Here is a 25,610-nt window from a genome sequence, read left to right on the forward strand (position 1 = left end):
CTGGGAAAAAACAAGTTGGGAGACTTTGTCAGGATATCCTCCAGGTGGCAGCGCTGGCACCCCTACATCCTATTGATTAGATAGTACTGGGGTAAAGGTGAAGCAGTAGGTTGCCTTTTGTTCATTCTTATTTTTCCCCTAGAGCTTCTAACAGCTCCTATAAATATACAGTAGAACAACTCAGCATGCTTTACCACACTGTAGTGCAAAGAAGTGTCAAACACATTCCGTCCTGTGGCCAGGAGTGCTCCAAAAGTAGCAATGGGGCCTGGGGCCAGTGGCTGCAGTGGCAGGGCAAATAGCACTATGGCCAGAGGAGGAGTCAGCAAAGAAAGCAGTGGCAGTGGTGACAGGCTATGGAGGGCCCCTTTGACACCGATGGCAATGCCCAACATGTCCCCATAGCTACAGATCCTGCAGATCATGTTTGATACCCCTGCTCTAGTGTATGAAGATTCTTCAATTTATCAAAGGAGGAAAATAGTAAACTTGATTCTACTATCTATGACTAGAGGAAAAACAAAAGGATCTAGGGAGCTGCAGGCCTGTTAGCCTGACCAGAGTATGAGACACATTAGAATACATTTTTGAAGGAAGGAATAATTAAAAGACATTGAAGTTAGTGGGAAATTAGATGGTAATGGGCTTACCCAAGGATCATGTCCAATAAAATAATCTCTTTTATAAAGTTTCCTTTAAAAAAAAAAAAAAAAAGGCGGTGGAGGGGTATGCGGTGACACTATTTTGTCTGTACTTCAATAAAGCATGGAACATCGTAACACATCGGGACTAATACAAAAACTGTAGAGTGGGCAGGAACTGACTAAAGGGAAGAGGATAATGAGTTTTGTCAAGGAGTATTTTAGGCTGAAGACAAAATACCAGCCATGCTTCCCAAGGATTAATTTTGGGATGAATCTTATGAAATATATCCGTAAATAACCTTACTACAAAATAGACCTGCACTCATAACTTTATTCCTTGAGCAAAATTGTAAGAAGCATTGGTCTCTGACACACATTCAGTTAAAGGTGCCATAGGACCTGATCCTCAGTCCCAACAATTCTGCCTCCTGCCCCACAGAGCATGTGCATGGTGGAAGGTGTGATTTTGGAATTAGGGAATCAGATTCCAATTATGCCCTTTCTATTTGCCAGTCCAGGGGTAGCTGGGAATGATTATTCCAGGTTTCCCCTGCAACAGCAAGTTGAAAGCTAATAACTAATAACAAATGCTGAATTAGAAATACAAAATTACAGCCAGAATCACAAGACTAAGTGTCCAAACATTGCAAAAGCCAACTGAACTAGCTCAAAATGGATACAGACAGATAAGACAAATATCCTGGTGGTTAAGGTCCCCTATTTTATTAGGGAACAATACACAAAGAAGAACTTTAGGCCACGGGATAACCTATGGGTGACCCCCCCATTATTATAATATGATAATGATAGTTACCACTAATTATAATAGGCAAAACAATACTGAAGGTGGAGCAATGATATGCAGCAAAGGAAATGGTGATTGGCCGTGACATAAGCATGACAAAAGGAAGAAATTAGAATATGGGGCGGGGTATACAGCTTATCTGTTGCTTCCCACTGAGCTCTATGTATGCGCCCCTCCTGCCCAGGTTAAGACAGTGGTCCTGGGTATTGGAGGTGGGTCTCCTGTACTCTCATTAAAGATATAACTTCCTTGCATAATTCCACCTTTGTATTCTGTGCAGTCTTCTGTGAAGGTGTGGGATGCATTGGTGTCCCCAACAAAAGCCATGTACTCTCAGTGTAACCCCAGAATGTCCTGGGGCTGGGACAAACAGTTCTTGGATCAGGGACAGCACAGGGAACTTTGAGACCTCAGGCTGTTAGGTGGCTGGGATGCACAATCAGGTGATTTAAGGCTCCAACCCCAGAGAGTCCCAGGTAAGGTTCACATGGGGCTGTCCAGCCTAACAAATTAGTTGACTTTAAACCCTGAGCCCAGCAGTTCCTGCAGGGCACAGGGGATCAGAATCTCCCAGCAAGGGGTGTCAAAGGGCTTTCCCCACCAGAGACTTCAAACTCCATACACAGAGTTTTAAAGATTCCCAAGGGCAAAGTGAAGGGAGCTCCTGCTGGGAGCCTCTGACCCTCCCCATCCCATAGCTCTGCCAGGGTTTAAAATTCCTATCAGGGAAGATGCACTGGGTACAGGGAAGTATTAGTGCCCCTATCAAAGCCTTGGTGAAATCATATCAAACAACAAGCTAAAATTTTTAACAAAACTTTGAAAAAAATCTTGCAGTGAAACAACCAGCTATTCTCAGGAGGTCCCTTCCTGCTTTATGTCAGGGCCAGAACTGACACTACCACATAGGACTGGGAGACTAAAGGATACTTTCTCCAATCGTATTAGCTGCACTTGGTGCTCTCTGGATATAGATGGGATTTGGGAACCTTGCCTTTAGAGCTGATCAAATATTCCAGGAAATCAACATCACAAACTGTTGTTTCATTTCCAAATCAACATGAACACATTTGAGTTTCTTTGTTTTCTGTTGTGAATGGAGGGAAAAAGGAGCCCAGGTCTTGCACCCTCTTTCCCTTCCCCCTAGGCTACAGATTGGGGCCAGCATGTTACAAGCAAAACATCTTCTCCATTCTATGAATTGTTGTAGACTACTATCTCCTCACATCGAAGAGGGAAATCACCTGGTGAGATTATTCCTAAAGTGTAATTTCTGGGTTTTTTTTCCCCAAATGGAATTATGGAACTCTGCCTTGCTGCCTATAGAGGGATGAGGCTTGAGAAAAGCACAGTTTACTTTAGAGGGTGGAAAGACTGTAGATACCTTTCTGATGTTTGTACTTAATATATGTCCTTAACCGCCACTGAATTTTCTTCTTGTCTTTCATAGACACTTTAATTAACCTCATGTGTTTTCTATTTAGTGGGATCTTACCATAAAAATTGAAGCAGCCAGCTGGCCAGTTCCTTCATTGTTCCACCTGATCCAGAAAGAAGCTCTTTGTTCTCTGGAAAAAGGAAGCCTACACAGATTTGTACACATTGGTACATAGGGAATGCAGACTTTTTTTGGTAGGGATCTCTGCATGAAGTAGCGTCATTCTAGATTGCATCATGCCCTTTACAATCAAGGTTTGTTTTTTTTTTTTTAAGAGCAAGGGCAGAACTATTCAAAGTGTACTTAGCCTCACTTTCTAGGGTAGCATCCATAATCTCAAGCAGTACCCAGTATTTATGTAAAATGACAGCTGCCATATTTTGCATAAAAGTTTCCTTATTTTAATATAAGTAGGAGGAATAAATTGATTATTTCTACTGTACAATTAATTTTAACATCTCTAAAGATAATTTGACACAAATTGCACACATACAAATGGACCATGCTAGATCACTACAAAGTTATTCATATTTGCATGCATTACAAAACCATTATACATATTATACTGTATCTGGGCAAGGGAATAAAGATGTTTTGACCAGACCATGTGTTCATTTCCACTTTAGTCATTATAATGTTACATTAGTGTAACTTGGGTCACAATTAGGCTCTTTGGTTTTATATCCATATAAAACATGAAGATTGTATTCCACCAGAATAAATCTATTTTCTCAAACCCATTTTAATAGGTTTGCAAGAAATAGTAACTATTTATCCTTTGGTTCAGTAGCTATCATGATAAGAAGTAGAACACTAATAAGATCCGTCTCCCACACATACAGCACAGTCCATATTTGCTTACCACTCAGTAGTTAGCTGTATTTTTTTAATGGTGTTACTTACATATCCATTCACTCCTAGCAAGATTTGTTGACAGAAATAAATTAACCAACAGACTTAATGCTGCTTAGTTTAAAACTGCTGACTGTGCAAGGAAACTCTACCATTTCAATTACTTCACTTCATTAATGCTGTAAGATAAAACACTATGGGCATTTATACATGTACTTTTTAGTTCTCGGATGCGCCAGAGATCTGCCACTTTGGAGCAGACTCGATTAATAAGTCTGCTCTGCATGGGAGCTGACATGCACTGCGCTGCGCCACATGCAGTTGTATAAGCGGCAAAACGTGTGTCAGTGTAGAGAAAATGGTGGTGGCGCACTTCTAAAATATCTCAGTGGTGCTTTAGTTCAGTACAACAGTGCACCACTGCCACTTTCTCTGTGCTGACATGAATTTCAAAGCACCTGGAACTGTGGCGCTGCAGCATAAATATGCCCTATGTTTGTGCAATGTTTTCAACAGTTATCCAAGACATCTAGGCTGTGTCCCAGTCAGTAACTCTAAGCACCGCTGAGATGAACTAACTTTAAACTGGGCACACCACTCTTAGGGAGATCTAGGCCCAGTGAACATGTACATTCCAAGACATTTAGATCATCCTAACTTTGGTTCAGACAATCTAAATGAAACACTTGTACATACCTTAATTCGGGCTTAATGGAAAAAAATATTTCCTTCTGCAAATTACGAATTTGTCACTCTCCAGTTTCATTGATGGTTCATTTCATCAAGTGCTGTTTCATAACATGAAATGGAGGAGAATGGAAGTGCCATTCTCTTTTCCAAAACATTTGCTATTTTAAGGTAAATTAAAATATTGCAACATGTATAATCTCCCTTCAAGGTAATCAATATTTCAGCATTGTGAAAATCCGGCCATTTATTCCTAGTCTTATTTTGCTACTCCTTACCCAGTTTAATACTTTGTCTCTCACCCTATGACTATTTAGTTTCTATGGTAGCTTCTTGTGATGGACATTATCAAAGGCCTTTTGAAGTGTCACCAATTCCCCTTTATCTGTTACTTACTGACACATTCAAAGACTTTTGAATAGATTAATCAGATACGACTTTACTTCGCAGAGTCCATGACCTTATCATTAAAAACAGCCCCCTTGAGATTCATTTCTGCCATCTACCTGTGAAAATTAGAAGTCCTCAGCTAGAGTATTGTGTGTAGTTCTGTGCCCCACATTTTAAGACAGATGTTCTGTGCGCCAGATTTCTCATCCCCAGAAACTGGGGAGGATTCAGAGGTTAGCAACAAAGATGATAAAGGCAATGCAGTATAAGACATGAAAGGAAAGGTGGAGAGTACTAGGTACTTTTAATTAACAAAAAGTTTAAGATACATCTTATATATCAGTTTTTAAAGCCTGCCATAAAATGAGACAAAAACTGTTCTCCTTTACCACAGAGGGGAGGATAATGACAACTCCAGCAGAGTAGATTTAAATTAAATTTCAGGAAACAAATAAACACACTTCCTAATTGGAAGAACAATAGGACAACAGAACAAGATACCCATTGCAGTTTTAGAATCTCTTTCTTTAAAGAATTTCAAGACGAGTTGATTGTCACTCTTCCATATGTGCGTAGGGAAGTGGATCTTTGAGCTACCTTTCTACTCTGATCCTCTGACATACATATACACAAAGAAGTGAATGAAAAAAAATCAAGATGTATGCATACCTGTCTAAGGAATAATTTCATTTTCATTTGTTCTTCAGCTCCTCTCATGTCATTTTGAATTTAGACTCTATTGTTTAAAAGGGAGGGGCAATGTTTTTTCCCCCTCTTGTCTCTATGAAGTGTCTAGTACATTTTTTTAATGTAAATGATAGCCACTGACTTACGAAGAACTGGAGCGAGCTCCTATCAGATTCAAGTTAACTCACAGTTCCCCAGCATCCCAGGCTACTTTGCATCTGTACCGCAAACCCTGCCTTGTAGGGTGGGTGAGCTAGCCTAGGCCCAAGCTCTACCCAGCTGAGCAAGGAGGCATGCTCTAGCACACCCCCCCGGCCTCTGACCTAGGGCCCACCGAAGGCACGTGGCTACATTTCCAGAATCAAAAGTGAATGTCTGTTCACTTGCCTATCGGTTCAATCTGTGTATCTTAGACTAACCCATGAAGTTTGAATCAATTCAGCCTCAGCCTTTTGACTGTCTGTATTTAGCCTCAAGGTTTGAGAACAGGAAACAAGTGAAGCACAGCAGAGTGTGCCACACATGATGCCCTGCTGGATACCCTTCAAGGAATATGGTCTTTTTTTATAAATAGGAAATTGAAGCTATTTGAGGCTGATAAAAAGATGAAGCAGAAGAGCATGCAGAGAGAACTGAAGTCCAATTTCAATGTCAGAAAGAAACAACTGAGAGCAAACAAAAATTGAATGTACAGGGAGAAGGCTGTGGTTAAGCAGAGAAGAAAAAACAGCTTAAATAAGGTGAAAGAAAATGGTGAAAAAAAAAAAAAAACTCAGTGAGAGAGATAAGATTCAGACAAAGTGAAATTAAATTTTAAAATGTATTTAAAAGGATAGGGCAGCTAAACACCAGTAGGTGCCTTATCACAAATTTCAACACCCACCCGCCCCCTATAAAAGTCTGTAGAACTTATTCCTATGTCCCAAGGACCTTTGCTAGTTCAAAGTCATCCACAGGCATTAAAACTTAAATGATGAAATAAGTGACTGCACCTCTATTCCACATATTGGAAAGGATTAGAGCATCCAGAACAGGAAGAAAATCTGGTCCAAAATGGTTTTCCTCTGGTAATTTCCTGTTTCTTAGCACCAACAATATGCAACAGTTATGGTCAAGCTTGTGAATTCAGTGTCAGCATGCCCTTTAATAGCTACTCTTAACCTATTTCACTGGTAATAAATTGGATTTAAATCATGGAATATATAGGGAAAGAGTTATATAATTCATACATACATGTACATTCACTCACTCTGTCTCTCTAAAGGTTTAGAAGACAAGGATGAATTGCACATCAACTCTCATTTAACTTACAAAAAGAGCCAACAGTAACTTTTTAGCCTAAATATATTGTAACTACATTACACGCATTTTCAAAACACATTCCCAAAGAGTTCCTCATGTATTCTGAATGAGAGTTTTCATTCAAACCATGTGGAGTTAATTTAAAAAAAAAAATTAAGTTGTATATTAGAATAAAAGTACACTATACTTTTTCAAGTATTTATTTCTGATCTGTTGCCAAGAAAGAATTATCCAAAAGTAGAGCAGGTGGAAAGTTTCCACTGAAATGCAATCTGAATGATAAATAAAAAGTCAAGGGGGTAAAACCCTTGATAAATCCCCCTCCCACACATGCTTTCTAACACCTTACCAAAAAGGAATTTTATCTGAACTTTGTACCTATACTAAATCCTCTGGTTACTATCATAGTGCTAAACTGAGCCACTGAACGCAGCATGTTAGTCCATTTTAGTCTCCTATATAAAGCTTTTATTTACTACTGCTAAGAGGCTGGGTATTACAAATGGAAATTTAATAAATAAATCAGACTTTGTTTCAGTTCCAGACAGATCATTTTCCTTTGCTTAACTAAAGTTCAATGACTTTAAGGAACCCAGCGATCCAGGAAAACCAATGACTCAGTTGGCTAATGCAAATCTTTTTTTTTTTTTTTTTTAAACCCACATCTGTCAGGATAAGAGGTTGAAATGCTAATATGGCTCATCAGGTTACTTATTTACCCATGCCATTCTGCAATAAGAGGTCTAGGTTATAGTCACTTTCACCCATTTAGATGTTAGAAAATATAACCTGCACTTGTAACTGAATAACTGTAAATTCAAAAATATTTCTTGCAGGCAGTGAAGCAAACCTGAATTATCACTAGATGTTGGGGATCATTCATGAAGACTTTCACAAATAAACCAAAATAAGAGAGAAAAAGGGGAAAAAAAAATTCAGCCTGTGTGTTAGTGGCTCCTACCCCATTTTTAGAGGGTAAGAGATCTGAGGGAGGTGCTTAAAACTTTCCTATCTGTTCAGAAAACACCAAGGACATTCTGAGCTCTGCTTCAGTTAAAAACTACTGTATCTTATTATGCTTGATTACACGGCAGGAAAGAAAAAGCAAGCCTAACTTTGCTTTACTACTTAAAAACCAATATCTTATTTTGTCAAAATAAGACTGGACTTGGTTAAATTCTAGGAGATTAAGATTGAATCAAAGCAATGGTTATTACAAAAACAACACAATAGTCCACCTCTACATAATAAAGAAATTAAGCTTGTGTTTAAGGAGTTACAGCCAATATGCCAAAGGGTTTCTTAGCATAAGATTATATTTTAGGAATTAGCAGTTGCTAATTGTAAGGAATACTACACATTATACCACAAGTGTTGATAAGTGTTAGTGCTACCTCAAGTTTGGAGCAATCACATGATCAGGCCAGCAGGGGCCTGGAGGACTGAAAGGTAAGTATCCCCCCACTTCCCATTCCAGGCTCCCCCCCCCCCCCCGGGTCATGAATGACTCATGTCTTGTGAGGCTAGGGGAGCATGGTGACTGCCTGCAGGTGGTGGTGTTGGCAGCAGGGGACTGGCAGCAGCAAGCAGGGGCTGCCTGCAGGTGGCTGTGGTGATGTCAGTGGCGAGGGTGGGCTGAGTGGGAACTTCCCACAGGTGGCTGCGGTGGTGTTGGTGGTGAGGAGTGTGGTGGCAAGCGGTGACCGCCTGCAGACACCAGTGGCAGCGGCCAATCTCAGAGGGGGCACTTGCCCCCCCCCACCATGCATCGCCTATGGCCCTGTCCTGGGACTCCCCTGGTTTCCCCCCCACAAGGGTGCTCCTATGCCTCTCCAGGTTCCCCTCTGCCCCCCTCCCTCTTTACCCAGGGCTTCCTATGCTGTCTGTCCAAGGGGAACAAGCAGGAAAGGGTTAAACTGTCTGCTTGGCCTGCACACCCTCCCCCCACAGCTGCACTGCTCCAGGCTGAGCCCAAACCAGAGAACAAGGGCAATGGCTGCTGCGACCGGGCAGGCAGGCTAATCTTTTCATGCCTGCTTCCCCAGGACAGATAATATGGGCAGCCATAAGTAAGTAGTGTGGGGGCAGAGAGTGAGTATCTGGGATACTGGGTGGTCGGGGGAGATATAGGGGGGCACTGGGTCTGATTGGGGCAACAGGGGAGGCATGGCAGGTGAAGTGTTTAAACTAAGGTGCAGCCTAGAGTAGCTACACTTTAGTATAACATGAGCTAGATAACATGGATTAGAGATAATCCTGCCCCAGAGCGATGTACCTTTGAGTCATATAACAAGTGCTTAAAACTAGTTTCAGTTGCTAAATGTGCAGGCTCCACCCACAATTACTATGCAAGAGGAAGGTCTGGAACACCAAGGGCCTTATTTCAGGTTGCATTTTTGAGTTGCTCAAATGTTGATCAGTGTTAGTGCTAGCTCAAGTTTGCAGCAGTTGCATTTTAAGGCTAAAAAAACCTTCTCTGACTGTTCCCCCGTCTTCACAACTGTGACTTACCACTAGATGGCTGAAGAGCAGGTATTGACGTAGGAACTATGATGGAAATGCCACTACAAAGCTGGTGAGCCAAGGACAGGCCTCTATCCTTGCTCTATTGCTCTAGGCACTGAGATGGGGCCGGGGGGGGGGGGAGGGGTTGGCACATGAGGCTGGGAGGCAGAGAGTTAATGGGATGGGGATGGGTAAAGAAATGGCAGGTGTAAAGGAAATGAGGGTGGTGAAATGAAGGAAGTCAGCCACTAAAGGATAAAATAAAACAAAGTAAAGAGAAAAAAAATAAAAGAAAAAGTTAATTAAAGGTCTCATATTTTATTAAATTGGGATTTAGGAATGGGGTGTGAGAGGTGCTGGTCATGCTTCCTGGGCTGGCTGGGAGGTGAGAATGGTGAGGAAAGGTATTTTTGGAGGCAGGAAGGAGAGTGGGCTTGGTACCACCACCCTGAGTAGTAGAGTTCAGGGGGTGGAGTTTGTCTACACAGATTAGAAGGGTGGGGAGGGGACACAGCAACCTGGGATGCTGGAGAACTGGAAGTTGGGCAGCTACACATTAATGGCACATGAGTTGGGTAACACTGTTCAGAGGCACCTACCCTGGAGTGGCATAACTTTAAAGTGTGCTTAAAACTAGTTTCAGGTGTTAATGTGCGGACAATCCAGGGGTTAAGCGCTCCAAAAGCCACCTAAAATTAATGCATAATGAGGCCCTTAGTTGATGATGAGGTTAGTACAGGTTTCCCTTGCTTTATGCTGTACATGAGTTCCTGGAAAATGGCGCATAACTTGAATTTGCATATAGGGAACCCATTTACAGTGTAACAAATAGGGATACATTCCAAAACCTCAACTGTACTGACCCCCAGACCCCATTTCTACCACTTTTACAAGACAACAACATTTTGGTACTCACCAACAGCAGCAAAGGGTAGGAGATAAGTGTGATGCTTAGAAGCCATAATGGGGATAGCAACTACAGAAACACATCGCAGACAATGAGTGAGGAGCACAGATCCACATGGGAAACTATGTTTTGGTGCACATCACCCCCACAATGCACCGCACAAATCATCTGACTGCAGGTTTCCACTACATCAATCGCATGAGTGAATTTACCTTGCATATAATAAACTTTTGGTATAAAAAGGGTCATTGCATAAGAGCTAATTTGCACATACAGAACCCACATAAAGCGAGGGAGACCTGCATTGTTGAGGACAGAGACTCTTAATTTTATTGATGAGGGTTGTTAATCCTCCAAGAATCTCCTCCAATGAGAGAGATTGTTCCCTAATACTTCTAACTGGCCCAAACCTACAGTCCAGCTTGTGCAGGTGGCTGTGTAATTAGAATAAATTACAGGCTCATATTGAAATTGAATGGTCAGACTATATTGCTAGCAACTAATGGGAACTGATAACATAATACAGTACATACATATAGAAGCTTAAGGAGAAAGAACAGATACCAACAAGGAACAACAGGGAAATAGAAATCAAACACGACACTCTCCCCCCTTACTTTCAATGGTGTTGCGGGCACAATTTAACTTAAAGCAAACTAACTCAGTGCTGGAGTGAGGCCCCATGATTCACTCTCCCACCTCTCCCTAGGAATTTCTCCCTTACTCAGGGACTCAATTCCTCAATTAAGGGTGGAATATCATTTTACCATCGTTTACTTTCCTTGGACTGGGTTATAGTCCTCGTCTTCCAGACTGGGTTCCAGCTCGAGTGACACCTGGGGAGTCTTGCTCCACAACCAGGGGAAAACTTTCTCTTCAGAGATCCACACTGAACATCAACTGACCCAGACACACAGGCAGACTCAGGCACCTAGCAGTCAGCACATCAGTCTCACAAAATCCCACTTGTCCCAATATCACCAGTCTCATCCACCGGCTCGGACCTTGCACACAATCACAATTGCCCTAAAGCCACTCGGCCACAAAAAACCTTGGGTCTAAGCCCTCGTATACACCCCCAAATCTCACCACTTCTACCAACCAATCACTCACTGCAGGGCTACATCAGTCATTTTACAATCCAATCAACTCAGGAGATGCTCTTGTCAATCAAAAGTGTGGATTCATATTTATCAAGTTCTCAGCCATGAAGCAATCTTCTTATTAATTACCTCAGAGGGTGATTTACATAAAAATCTGGTTTTGGTGCCAACACTGCTTCTAACTGAGCTCCACTGGACATGCCCACAACTAGAAAAGTGGGTCATGGTTCAGGAGTTCAGTGTTTCTAGAATCTCTTGACCCAAACTTTACTGAGCATGTGTGACTAAGTTTTTTTGTTTTGTTTTTTTATTTTTATTATTTTAGGAAAAAAATCTTAAATTAGGACAAATTACTAGCTAGGCCGGGGACACCATCACGCAATTGTGCTTGGCATGTTAGGGGGTTCATACTCTCTCTAACATGGACTGCTCAGACCTGCCACTAGAGGGCTGGAAAGCAGGAGCCTGACTAGGAGCTACACATCTGTTCCATGCCTGGCCCATTTACTGACTCTTTAGCTGCAGTATAGACCAAGGGGAAGGGGGAGAAGGGCTGGATTTGGGCATGTGGAGGTAGCACAGGCTGTAAGGAGCTCAGGAGCATGCAGTGAAGGAAAACCAGCCTTGCCACAGTCACAGCCCTTGGGCTGATCAGGACAGTGATCCAGGGGTGATTGGAGGAGCAATTCAGAGAGTGGGGAGCAAAGGCAGAAACCAGAGCAGCAATCCAGGAGACTAGGGACATCCAGAAGTGGAGGGGACAATTTGGGGGGGCAGAGGGGATGAGAACCTGGCAGCTTCCACCAACCTGCTCCTCACCTCCCCCTCACTACCTTCCTTCCTCCCACCTTCACTCTCTCATACCCCCCCCCCCCCCAGATATCTATGCTGCAGTCACACGTTGCCAGTATTGGAGGCCTACTGTTGGGGGGGGGGGGGGGAAGAAATCAGCTAATGGGCTAAGTTTAAAGACCAAGAGCATCTATAATTACAGGGCATCAGAGCAGGCTCAATTAATTGAGTCTGCTGGACTGTGATAATTACCGTAGTCCAGCAGATGCCAGAATCTCATGTATCAGTGTCCCTGTGCTGAAAAAAAAAGTGGCACCAAGGGTCCTTTAACTAAAGCTCATTCAATGAGCTTTAGTTAAAGTCCCCCTACTACCACTTTTCAGCATGGGGACGCCGATGCATGAGACACCCTGGACGCTTTAATTAGAGCACCTCTCGGAGCTGCTTTAATTAAGGTGCCCCCCCCATTCCCATGTGAATAAATGCCCTAAGATCAGATTGCCTTGCTATGCAAGCATTCCATGGGAGAACACAAGGAGGCCTCCCTCTTCTCCTCTTCAATAGGAGCAGCATGCCTTTACTGTTCAATTTCAGCAACAGGTAGTTCTGTACTAAGGAACACCACACTCGGTTCCTGCAGGCTCGGTTCCCTAAGCAGAAGTACAGTACAGTTGTCTTCGCACAGTGCTGCCCGATTGCCTATAAACTCAACCTCTTACCTCTAGTTCTCACAGTCAGCACGACATCTCAGTATAGCACTGCCTGAAATTGAGTGGTCTAGATGTACTTCAGGAGGCTATGCACAATTGCTACTGGCTACCACTATGGTTGCTGACAGTTGACTGATGAACAGCAGGAAAAGGTGCAGCATGAACCAGTGCTCCTTCTGATCTGTAATAAGTCAGGCGAGCTGGTCTCATTTAGAAAAGAAGATTAAACTTTCCAGAAGTGGCAGGCAGATGCATTATATCTTAAGGTCTGATGCTCATCAGAGTTCTTGCTGAGGGATGGTACATACTTTCTCTCACTCATATGAAAGACATTCCCCCTTGACTTCTGTGGCAAGAGAACCAAACCCATCTGAAGTCAACGGGAATCTTTCCACTGAGTACAAATAAGTACTGTTTCAGGACCTGTGCCCTTAACCTAGCAGCAATGGTCCTTTTGATATCCTAATTTCAAGTCCTGGAGACACTGTTTTACCTCTTCTTACAGCTGTAAAATTGCAAACGCTTGAATATGCGGCTCTATTGCAGACTGAACCTCAACAAGAAACAAACCCGGAGGAGCAAGTTTCAGTATTTTAATAAAGAAACATTTCTGTGAAGTTAGAGTATGGAATGTAAATTTTAGTGTATTCAATAAATCTTTCTTTTGGTTCTTTAATAGTTGTTAGAAATGGAGTTATGCCTTCTGTCCTTCAAAATAACAAAAAAAACCCCTCCATTGCATTCAAGAACCGGAATATACATTTGTCACAGTCATGATCATTTCCATTTGAATGCCTCTAAATCCAAGATGTTAAAGAATGGAAGTGTTATTTACCCCACATTTTTCAGTGCTCTAAGCTTCAATGTATATAACAAACTGTCAAATGTACAGCTAGGCTATTACAAGTTTAACAGCTTTAATTACTGAGTGCTTCAGACATTACTTATATTTATGCCATCTGGTATGCAAGAACTTTAACGAATTTATAAACTTAATGGAATATGTCCTGCATTCAGAATGCCTGAAAATTAGTTGCTAACCACTAGTAAATGACAGATTTATCAATATGTACAAAAAAAAGAAATCACAGCCCTTTCTTTTGGGCCATTAAGGAGCCAACCAATTGTTAACTGCTGGTAATTATTGCTTAAATAATTGTGTAGTCAGAAGGATTAAAGTTTATAAATATAACACAGCTTTGTCTTATATTTTCCAGTTTGGGGAATTAATTTCTCATATGTTGTCTAACAGTGCAAGTGAAAGTGCTTTTCAATGAAAAGAAATCACTTAAATTTATTTTCTAATTTTCAAGCCATATTATTTTTCTATAAAAGGGCTCCATAGTGGGCTACAGCAATGAGTGAAACTTTCTGGATAAAGTAAAGCCAATATAAACACAAATCAGTTATTTTCTAATGTTTGGCAGAATTAAGGAAAATTAACAATGGATAAAGTTTTGCCTTTTTATTTTTTAACCCAGTCCAAAACTATATATACCAAAAGTAGAAAGTGTATTCTCATGAAACTATTTTTGGCCCAATTTAAACCAGTCCGTACTGGAAGTTTCTGCAAATATAGCAGTATTTTCAGATGCATTCATCGTTCAAAGGGGTACCAATAATTCATACAGTACTAACTATAAAAAAATCTAATTTTGAATATCATACTTGTCACATAGATGATATTCTATTCTTAAGATGACTGAATTTCAGTAAATTTCAGTGAATTTATGGTATGAACATGAAAACACCAAAATTCATTTTCTGTTGGCATTCCAATATTAAAAAAGCCTAAGTCTGTCCATCTGTAACACTTTATTTGCACTCTGATTGGCAGCCAGAGTGCCCTACACAGATAGGGACAGACACCAAGGACCGGACAGGGGGTGGGGGAGCCAGAGCCAGAAGCACCCCAGCCCCACTCCCTGCAAGAGGCAGAACAGCATCAGCATGGGGTATTAGGTGGCATCACTCCATCCCAGCCCTCTTCCTCCTCCCACCCCCTGTCATTCTTGACAGACAATTGGGTAGTTTCATAGATTCATAGATGTTAGGGTCGGAAGGGACCTCAATAGATCATCAAGTCCGACCCCCTGCATAGGCAGAAAAGAGTGCTGGGTTTAGATGACCCCAGCTAGATGCCTATCTAACCTCCTCTTGAAGACCCCCAGGGTAGGGGAGAGTACCACCTCCCTTGGGAGCCCATTCCAGACCTTGGCCACTTGAACTGTGAAGAAGTTCTTCCTAATGTCCAATCTAAATCTGCGCTCTGCTAGCTCGTGGCCATTATTTCTTGTAACCCCCTGGGGCGCCTTGGTGAGTAAAACCTCACCAATTCCCTTCTGTGCCCCCATGATGAACTTATAGGCAGCCACAAGGTTGCCTCTCAACCTTCTCTTACAGACGCTGAAGAGGTCCAGGTGCCCTAGTCTCTCCTCATAGGGCTTGGCCTGCAAGCCCTTAACCATACGTGTGGCCCTTCTCTGGACCCTCTCCAGGTTATCCACATCTCTCTTGAAGTGCGGCACCCAAAATTGCACACAGTATTCCAACTGCAGTCTGACCAGCACCTGATAGAGGGGAAGTATCACCTCCTTGGTTCTGTTCATCATGCATCTGCTGATGCACGATAAAGTGCCATTAGCTTTTCTGATGACTTTGTCATGCTGACGACTCATATTCATCTTGGAGTCCACTAGGACTCCAAGATCCCTTTCCACTTCCGTGCCACCAAGCAGGTCATTCCCTAGGCTGTAGGTGTGCTGGACATTTTTCCTCCCTAGGTGCAGCACTTTGCATTTCTCCTTGTTGAACTGCATTCTGTTGTTTTCTGCCCATTTGTCCAACCTGTCCAGGTCTGCTTGTAGCTGTTCCCTGCCCTCCGGCGTGTCCACTTCTCCCCACAGTTTTGTGTCATCCGCAAACTTGGACAGAGTACACTTCACTCCCTCGTCCAAGTCACTGATAAAGACATCGAAGAGGCTCGGTCCTTGGACCGATACCTGTGGGACCCCACTGCCCACACTCTTCCAGGTCGATGCCAACCCATCCACTACGACTCTCTGGGTATGACCCTCTAGCCAATTCACCACCCACTGGACTGCGTAGTCATCCAAGTCACAGCCTCTTAACTTGTTCACCAGTATCAGGTGGGATACTGTATCGAAGGCCTTCCTGAAGTTTAAATAAACAACGTCAACCCCTACTCCTGTGTCCAGGTGTTTTGTAACCTGGTCATAAAAAGAGACTAGATTAGTCAGGCATGATCTACCTGCTACGAACCCGTGCTGGTTTCCCCTCAGCTTAATTTTTCCTGCCAGGCTCTCACAAATCTGAGCCTTGATAATTTTTTCAAAGACTTTGCCAAGGATGGAGGTGAGACTGACTGGCCTATAGTTGCCTGGGTCCTCCTCCCTCCCCTTCTTGAAAATGGGGACCACATTGGCCCTTTTCCAGTCCTCCGGGACCTGGCCCATGCGCCATGAGTGTTCAAATATTCCCGCCAGTGGTTGTGCAATGATGTCAGCCAGTGCCTTCAGTACCCTCGGATGGAGCTCATCCAGGCCTGCTGACTTAAAGGCATCCAGTTCCTCCAAGTGCCTCTGCACCATCTCAGGGTCTACGCTTGGTAGTCTGGTGCCCTGGTGCTGCCTCTCTACAATCCCAGTGAGAGCCTTGTCTTGCCCCTCGCTTAGGAACACTGAGGCAAAGAACTCATTGAGGAGTTTAGCCTTGTCCCCCCTGTCCGTCACCAATTGCTTATGCCCATTTAGTACAGGTCCTATTCCACCCTGGGCCTTCCTTTTACTCCCTATATATCTAAAAAACAAATTTTTGTTATCCTTAACTTGGGATGCCATCCTCAGCTCCATGGTAGCTTTGGCCTGTCTAACTGCCTCCCTACAAGCATAAGCAGAGGAGGTATACTCCTCTTTAGTAATCTCTCCCCGTTCCCACTTTTTATATGCCCCCCTTTTTGCCCATAGGCTGCTCTGGATTTCTCGGGTCAAGAGGCTTCCTTGGCTGACCATTTTCCCCCTTTTTCCCCGCATCGGGATTGTCTCCCTCTTTGCCCGAAGAATCATTTCCTTAAGGCACAGCCACCCTTCCTGGGCTCCCATCTCTTCAAAACGCTTACTCTGCAGTGCGTCCTTGACTAAATGCCTGAGTTCATTGAAATCAGCTTTCCTAAAGTCTAGCATTTTCACCCTACTAGTTACCTTACCCACTCGACGTCTTATGGTGAATTCTATTATTTGGTGATCACTGTCCCCCAGGTGACCACTGATCTGTAGGTCTCCTACCATGTCATCCCCCCATTGCCAATACCAGGTCCAGTAAGGCATTCCCACTAGTGGGACCATGTACCTCCTGTGCCAGATGGAGGTCCTGTACACAGGATAGGAACCTGCATGAACGGTGGGACTTTGCTGTCTGCGTCTCCCAGCAGATGTCTGGGTAGTTTAGGTCCCCCATGATTACCACCTCCTTAGTTTTTATGGTCTCCAAGAGCTGCCTCAGGAGCCCCAAATCTAGTTCTTCCCCTTGGTGTGGGGGTCTGTAGCAGACCCCTACTACCAAATCCTGTTCTCCTTGACCTCCATGTAACCTAGTTCTTTAATAATGACTCAAAACATGCTAGTCCATTGCAGTAATACATTTGCTAGAAGGAATGAACATAAAAAACCAAGTTATTTAAAAAATTTTCTTGCTTATTCTATTTATTAATTTCTGTGTCAAGTTTAGTAGGTGTTTTGCCATTAAGGTTATATAAAATGCACAATGAATATGTACTGTAAATCTGAGAGAGGAAAATATATACTTAAGCACAAGTGAAAAAATGAACCAAAAGCAAGTACATGAGGAATCAATTCTAAGCAATATTTTAATCCAGTGAAAACTGAGACAAAGTGATGATATATTTACTTTCTAAAAGGCAAAGCAGAAAAAAGACAACTCAATATTATGACTACACGGGACTGTACAATCGTCATACAGACTAAAGGACAATAGATAGAAAAATCTCTTTCAAGTTCTATTTTTAAGCACCTACCATACTGTGCAGGACCCAGCACAGAAACATAGGTACTCCAGTAAGTTAAAAACAAAAAACACACAAAGCCAAGGGAGGAAAGGAAAATATTCTTATTTTGCCTTCAGATATATTACTTTAAAGGCAATGAGAGCTATGTGCACTTATCTGAGGGCAGACTCAGTGCTGTCAGTTCTCCAGAGAGAGTATGACTTAATTTGAAAGAAAACATAAGGAGAAAACTGTGGCAGCTTAAAAAAAAACCAGAAAAAACACACATCTGAACAAAAGGAATATGGATATCGACCATGCAAAAGGCAGATCACTATTAGAGAGGAAAGAATGCATACCCCCTTGCTCAGACATGCAGGTCAGGACAAAGAAGAGGCTGGGCAAGACAAAATGGTGACTAAATGATGCTGAACAAGGTTTAGGAAGAAGCATGGAAATAAGTCATGTTTTTTCTCTGCAAACTGGTTGTCCAAAGCCACATTTTGAGTGGATATAGCCACATGGACTGCAGAGCTACACTGATGTACACCAAGCTGTGCATCTGGCCACACACATTTGTATTGCCAGAAGATGTAAAAATGCAGAGAGAGGCCTTCCTGCAGATATGACTTATCAAAGCTCATTTTTAAAATCAGAGCCAAGAGGTAGCTGAGACCATGGTTTCTAGTCCACAGATCTTCTGTTTGTTTAATTTAAATTGGTCTGAATCAGACCAAACCTAATGTGGCCAGAAAACCACAAGCTCCCCAGACCCAGTATCTGCTCAGTGAATATTGATGTTCTTGTCAGTTTTGCAAATAGCATTCAGTATAATAAGGTTAATTTTGCTGAACAGCTGCAGGGGACTCCCAGGGTTTTGAGCCCTGTGGCAAACCTACCAGCAAATTGGCAAGGAGCTGGGGGACCTGCAGCTTCCAGGCAATCTGTCTCAGGTCTGGCAAAATCCCATGAACCTGAGACAATTTGAATAAAAAGTTTTAAACTCAACCTACTGGTATTTTTCAATGGAAATAAATGCCATACAACACAAAGCAACGGCATTTGTGGTCAGCGTGCTCAAAAGCATTGCCATGGAAACCACCTTAAAGAAGTTCTGTATCTAACTACAAGGCCTGAAGGTCTGCATCTTAAAAACAAAAACAACAACAACAAAAAAAACCAACACAGGATCCAAGAGGTACAAAAAGCTGAATCTTGGTATGTTCCCTGAGCTGCTCAAAACCGTTAAGACACTCCCTCAAACTGTGCTGGCATAAACAAGAACTATGCCTGTAATCAGGGAAATTCAGGATTATGGAATATTTGTATGCGGGGGCAGGCAGGCACAATGGCTCATGAAGGAAAAAAAAAAACAAAAACCCAAATAACATAATCCTGTATGTAAAAACAGAGTGAATTATAACTTTGGCTTGAAACTAAAAGCATCCTACTGTTAGGTTTCCCCTGACTCCAAAACTTCCCTCTCAAGTCTTTGACCAGTTTAAGAAAACAATGTTATCATCCAAATCATATTAGTGCAACAGAGTTCATCAATAATTTTGATGATTTTTTGTGCGCCAAAGTTGTTATATTTGAACAATCTTTTTTTACAGTTCAAAAATATACTTTGGCCCACAAAAGAACACTTATGATAAGAATACTGCATCTAGGTAGTACCAACTATTTCTCACAAGTGTCTAGATTTTAAAAACAGTTTAGTAACTTTGATATGAAAAGACAAGATATTGTTATCTACAGTTGCAGTAATTGCTATGAAAAAAAAAAAAATTGTGCCTTCGCAATATTCCACAATGCTGAAATGAGGAAAAGAAGAAATGCCTGTTTCAGTACTCTGTACACAGTTTTTACTTCAGGGTTGTGAGAAGTTGTTCTGGTCAAGCCAACCTAAAAAGATTAACATAGGAACTACAAGTTTTTTCTGCTTCAGTATTCCTCTGAAATCTATTTTTGAGCTTTCCTCCCTGCCCCCTATAATTTCTCCCTGTTGGCAAAGTTATACTTATGCATTAACACAAAAAAGAGAAACAACACAAAAAACCTCTCAAAACCAAGAAAAAAATGCCAAATCAGATTTTTGAGACAAACCTGGATCAAATGTCAAAAAATACAGCTGATGTGCTTATTCTCTTTGATGCACCTAGCAATGCCTATGACCCCACATGTAGCACCCCTCCAGCACTATTTGTTAAAACTAAGTTCTAGCTTCATTGTTCGTGTGACATAACAAATGTTAGTATAATGTATTCCTGTTGTTTACATAAATACCCTTTGTTACCTCCAGATTCTAGGACCAAGAGAATTAGAAGGCTGATGATTCAGATGTGTATTTACATTTTCAAAAGCTGCTATGTATTTGTGTTATTTATATACAATAAAAGAAGCCAATAAAAAAAACAAATACAAGCATCTAACAGAATCCTTTGCTAGCATTATTTTAGTGCACAATCTGATACTGAAAAAAGATTGCATAGATTGCTTATCATACTAAAGTTTCCACAACTCTAGTGGAAAAATTGAACTGAGAAAACCAAGAAACTAAGAGAAAACATTGAACAAAGGCAGTTCACAAAATAATACAAGGAAAGTCTAGACAAGTTTCTTATCACAAAAAGAATGAAAGAAAAATATATTCTTGCCACAGTATCCTGATAGCAGTCAGTCCACACTGAAAAAGACACAAAACCTTTGATCTTCCATGGATAATGAAGTCAACACTACCTGTACCAGTTCTTTCCTAGGATCAACTAATAATGGAAAACGTTTCCTTCCTAACTAAGGATAGGGACAGAAGTTACACATAAACCAGTTTAAGTCCTCAGAAACTGGTTTAAACCTACAAACAGAACATAGCTAAGAACAGACAACCAAAAAGCCCAAGGCTGAATCAATTCAGTTCTGCAGGTTAGTTTAAACTGCACAGATTAAATTAAAACAGGAATGAACAGACATTTACCTTTGATTCAGAAAATGCAGCCACATGCCTCTACTGGCTCAGACCAGAAGCCGGGGGGCACTGCAGAATGGCTCTCTGGCTGTGTTCACTTCTTCCTGATGCTCCCAAGATCTCTGAGATTTGCAGTCTAGAATCTCATCAGCAGGACTCTGCAGGGTTACTCATCACTTCCTCTTCCTGCTTCCAGGTGCTTCTGGGATTTTAGTCCACAGGTGCAGCCAGCAGTAAATTTGGGAAGGGGCATTTAATCCTTGGCCCCAGATTCTACTGGGGTTTGCTAGAGGAGGGCAGTCCCCCTGCTGTATGCTGGGCTGCATCCCCAGTCAGTCATCCCACAATGTTCCAGATAGGGAGCAGAGGGGTGAGGCCAGCCCTGCTTTCTGGACAGAAAACACAGCCCAGCCCAGGGCTACAAAGCATGATGGGATGCTGGGGGACTCTGATTTAACTTGAACCAGGAAGGGGTCTGGGACAGAACTTTCATAAACTGGTTTGACCCAAATCAGTTACATCTGATACTACATTCAGACAATCTACATTTTTTAGAATGTTGCATAACACATCAATGTTTACTTCACAACAGTCTTAAAATGTACTTTGGGAACAGACTACTGGAAAAAAGGAATGCATAGTGACCAAAGCTGTCCAGAAAACATGAATTACAGTTTGCAATAAGTCTGAGGTTTGGTATTTGTTTTGTTCTGAAATGCAATAAAACCAAGAACATCTTTTTGAACAAATTTTTTCAGGCGAAAGGGAGAAATGAAGATTATGCACAAAAGGACTCAGCAGTATAGATGCTTGGTTGCCACATGTGAATGTTCCTGATCCGGAGGAAATCACTCTTCCTCCTTTTGAGCAGATCTTCCATCTAGATCTGAGCAGCCTTCCTATGAGGGTTTTGCCATTTAGTCAATATAAGTTCCCAACCAGTTTTGTTACGAATTTGTTTGATTATTTTAAATAGGTGGCAAAAATCACTTTTTGCCCTCTATAAACAAAAGCAGGGTTTATTCTGCAAATACAGTATAACAATTCACTCTACAAGTGAGAAGTAGGTTCTTACCTTTCTAGTGTGTCTGCTTCAGTTTGTCCCAATTCATCTTCAGTTTTCCAGCTTAAGATGTTTTTGGTGGGGATACTGATTAATGCCTCAGTTTTCCTTCTTTTCCAATATGGGCTTTCAGACAAAAAAAGAAATGCTCTTTTCCAAGTCAAATAAACAACTATCCCTCCTCTCTTCCCAGAAATCTTCAGGCCTTCAAGGCTTTGAAGTCCTCCTGAAACTCTTAGTTAACAGTCAGCCTAGTCTGACATTTCACAAGACTGAAAAATTGCTTCCCTGGATCCCCCTAGATTACAGCCTTCGGGTTTCCATATGGTTGCCTTAATCATTTATGATTCCCACCTGAAGCTGGTCAACAATCTTGCACTCTCTTGAGGCAGAGCTCTAACAGTTAGGTGTTTTAGCCTGATGAGAGTAGAGAAGAGCATTTGCTTTCCCAATCCTGCACTGGTGTTCAAAATGTCCAGGTTCTAACCTCAATCCTCCCACAGCCTCAGAGGTAGAGTTCTGGAGGCAGAATTTCTTTTACAGCCGCCATTGTTTAACTTGTCGAAATAAGTTTTTTACTTAAATTGAATAAAAACTTTGCAAAAGCTGGAGACAAATAGACTGGCAGGAAGCAGGACTAAGAGTCATGCCAGGACTGCCAGCACTGGGAGGGTATGGGCTGGGGCTGGGTTTGCTCCCCCTTATCCCCTGGAACTGCCCAACTCACCTGACAGCTTGCGAGGCTCTAAGCCTTGCTTCTGCCTGCCCATGTCAGCTGAGCTGGGCATGGAAGGTGGAAGGGTTGGGGAGCGTAGGCTCCCCTCAGCTGTGTTTGCACAAGTCGGAGTGCAGGGCCAGGCCTGTGGGATGTCAGCTTCTGCTCTCTCCCCCATCCCCCACCCTGTCCCTGGTGCTGAGCTACTTGGTTGATAGTACTGGTGTGGCTCTCAGCCCTGGCTCCTGCCTGCCCTTGTCAGCTGAGCAGGACAGTGGTAGGGTGCAGGAAGGAGCAGAGTCCCTACCGTGTGGGCCCAGCCCACTGATCCAAGTAAGCACAGCTGGGGGGAGCCTGTGCTTCCCCACCTTTTCCTCCGCCCTGCCAAGTTGGACCCACATGGTCAAGCAGGAGCAGGACTGAGAGCTGTGTGGGTTGTCACCCAAGCCAGGCAGTGTCAAAGGGCAGGGAGCAGAGGCCCCTTTCAGTGCTCCCCCCAGACCTGATTAAGCAGATCTTGGGGAGAGGTGGGGCTCATGTGGGGGTCTCTGCTTCCCCCTCCCCCTCTCCCCTGTATTGCCACTGGCAGATGCAGGCAGGATACAGGCGTGAAAGCAGAGGCTTTGCTTTCTCAGAAATGTGACAGCCTGGGGGTGGGGCCAGCCCAGCTCTGCAGAGCTGGAAAGTGACCCTCTCAGCAGCCCAGAAGCAGAAAGGGATCTTGGAGTCATGGTGGACTCCCAGATAAACATGAGTCATCAGTGTGACAAAATCATCATCAAAGCTAACTGCACTTTATCATGCACCAGTAGATGCATGACACATAGATCCAAGGAGGTGATACTTCCCCTCTATGCAGCATTGGTCAGACCACAGTTGGAGGTACTGCATCTAGTTTTCAGTGCTGTACTTCAAGAAGGATTTTGATAGACTCAAGAGGGTCCAGAGGAGGGCCACTCGTATGGGTAGGGGCTTACAGGACAAGCCCCATGAGGAGAGGTTGGGGGACCTGGACCTCTTCAGCCTCCTCAAGAGAAGGCTGAGAAGTGATCTTGTGGTTGCCTTCAAATTCATTAGGGGGATGCAGCAAGGGATCAGAGATGTTCTGTTCACCAGGGCACCTCTTGGGGTAACAAGGAGCAATGGTCACAAACTGACAGAGAACAGATTTAGGCTAGATATCAGGAGAAACTTCTGCACAGTAAGGGTGGCCAAAATTTGGAATGGGCTTCCAAGGGAGGTGGTGCTCTCCCCTACTAGGGGTCTTTAAGAGAAGGCTGGATAGGGATCTGAACGGGGTCATCTGATCTCAGCACTCTTTCCTGACTAGGCAGAGGGTTGGACTTGATGATCTGTTGAGGTCCCTTCTGACCCTTGCATCTATGAATCTATGCCCACTGTGGACATTTGCTTCTCCAGGGACAAGTAACAGCAGCACACCTGGAAAGTAAAAAAAACCCCACCTGCACTGCAAGGTAGCAGCACAAGGAATGCCTGAATGTGTGGTACTGCAGACCAGTATGTGGCACCACATACTGCACAGCCGCACTTGTTTGGACACAGCCATGCTTTTTTTCTTTAGAACAGTTATTGGAAATAAATCTTTCACATTCCAGGTGAGAGTCCTCCTTAGTAATCTGTAGGCTCAGTCTCTTTATCGCTTATTAGATTTATTATAGTTTGTTTTCACTATTCATTGCTTGAGAAAAAAGATCAACCATATATATCAGTATTTGGGATGTACCCTTGGAATATGAATGAGTACCTACATCAGTGAATATTTAGTTATTTGTATTTTTTGTAATTATGTAATTATATTGCCCTTGTCTAAGTCAGGCAGAACAGGGATGTGATCTTGTAATTCTAAAGACTCTAAGTTAATAGATTTCATTCTGATGTAAGGTATCCAGGTTGTAGCTGTATTGCTCTACAGGAAAAGGCAATCGGGACTCATAGTAAAGATGATGGGTGCATCCAGACAAGACCGCACATGCTTCTTGCAGCATCTCAAACCCCCTTGAAATGCTACAAGAGGCAGGTGCAGGAATGAGAAAATGTTCCCTGTGCTGCAAAATTAGACCCGTGGCTATCCAGGGGTCAAAAAAACCTGCATAGAAAAAAAGTGGAGCAGACTGAGGCAACTAGGAGCTGTGTCCTCCATAGAGATGCTCTGGCTGCCAGAGCATCTCTATGGTTAGCACTTGCCCTGGTGGTGAAGCATGCTGCCAGCCCTACAGGACAGGCAGTGTGCCAGCAGCAGAGAGGTGGACCCAAGTTCCACTGCCAGTAAGAAAGGGGTCAGGGGGATGGAGGAGGGGGGGACCCTCACCAGCCCTGCCCGCTCCCCCAGCCCCAAGATCCCTTCCCTGCCTGGTCCCATTCCCCCCCAGCCCCTTAACCCCCCCAACCCCTTCCCTGCCCAGCCCCACGCCCTGAGCCCCTGTGATCCCTTCCCTGCAAAGACCCACTCCCCACCTGCCCCCTAAGCCCCTGTGATCCCTTCCCCACCTGGCCACACCTCCTGCCTTCCCCCTGAGCCCCCCCGATCCCTTCCCCCCCCAGCATCGGGAAGAAAACCCCTCCAAAAAAACCTACTGCCCAGTACTTACCAGCAGTTTGAGCCGCAGTCGAGGTCACTGGGGTCCCACCCACAAAGTACAGGGCTGGGTAACAGCCCCAGTGGCCCCAGCCCGGGCCCTGCTGCCCCCAACTGTTCTGTGCTGCTTGGGGGGGGAGGGGCTCTGCCAGGAGGCCCTGGGTCTCCCACAGCCCCTGCTCAGTAAGTAGAGGGGTTTTTTTGTTTTTTTTTTTTAAGTGTGGGAGGCTGGGGTTGGGGAGGCAGCCATGAGGTGCTGGAGGTGAAAGTGGGGGCTGCATGGGGCTGGGAGGGGCAGCCACTGGGGGGCTTGGGGGAGCAGGGGTGTGGTGCTGGAGGCCGGCCATCAGGGGGCTGCAGGAGCCGGCAGGGGCTGGGGCCAGGTGGGGCAGCAATCCAGGGGGCTGGGGGACCAAGCATGGGTGG

The 25,610-nt window shown here is 43.5% G+C and overlaps 1 long non-coding RNA gene across 1 annotated transcript in view; it reads right to left on the reverse strand.

Annotated features, from left to right (window-relative positions):
* LOC132249086 (uncharacterized) overlaps positions 1–22,202 on the reverse strand; it is a 127,648-nt gene extending 105,446 nt beyond the window's left edge. The window contains exon 1 of the long non-coding RNA XR_009460481.1: positions 21,886–22,202. This is a non-coding gene — a long non-coding RNA (uncharacterized LOC132249086). The remainder of the gene's footprint in view (positions 1–21,885) is intronic.
* Between the last annotated feature and the right edge of the window lie 3,408 nt (positions 22,203–25,610).

Source organism: Alligator mississippiensis, chromosome 3 (genome assembly GCF_030867095.1).
Source record: "Alligator mississippiensis isolate rAllMis1 chromosome 3, rAllMis1, whole genome shotgun sequence".
NCBI lineage: Eukaryota > Metazoa > Chordata > Crocodylia > Alligatoridae > Alligator > Alligator mississippiensis.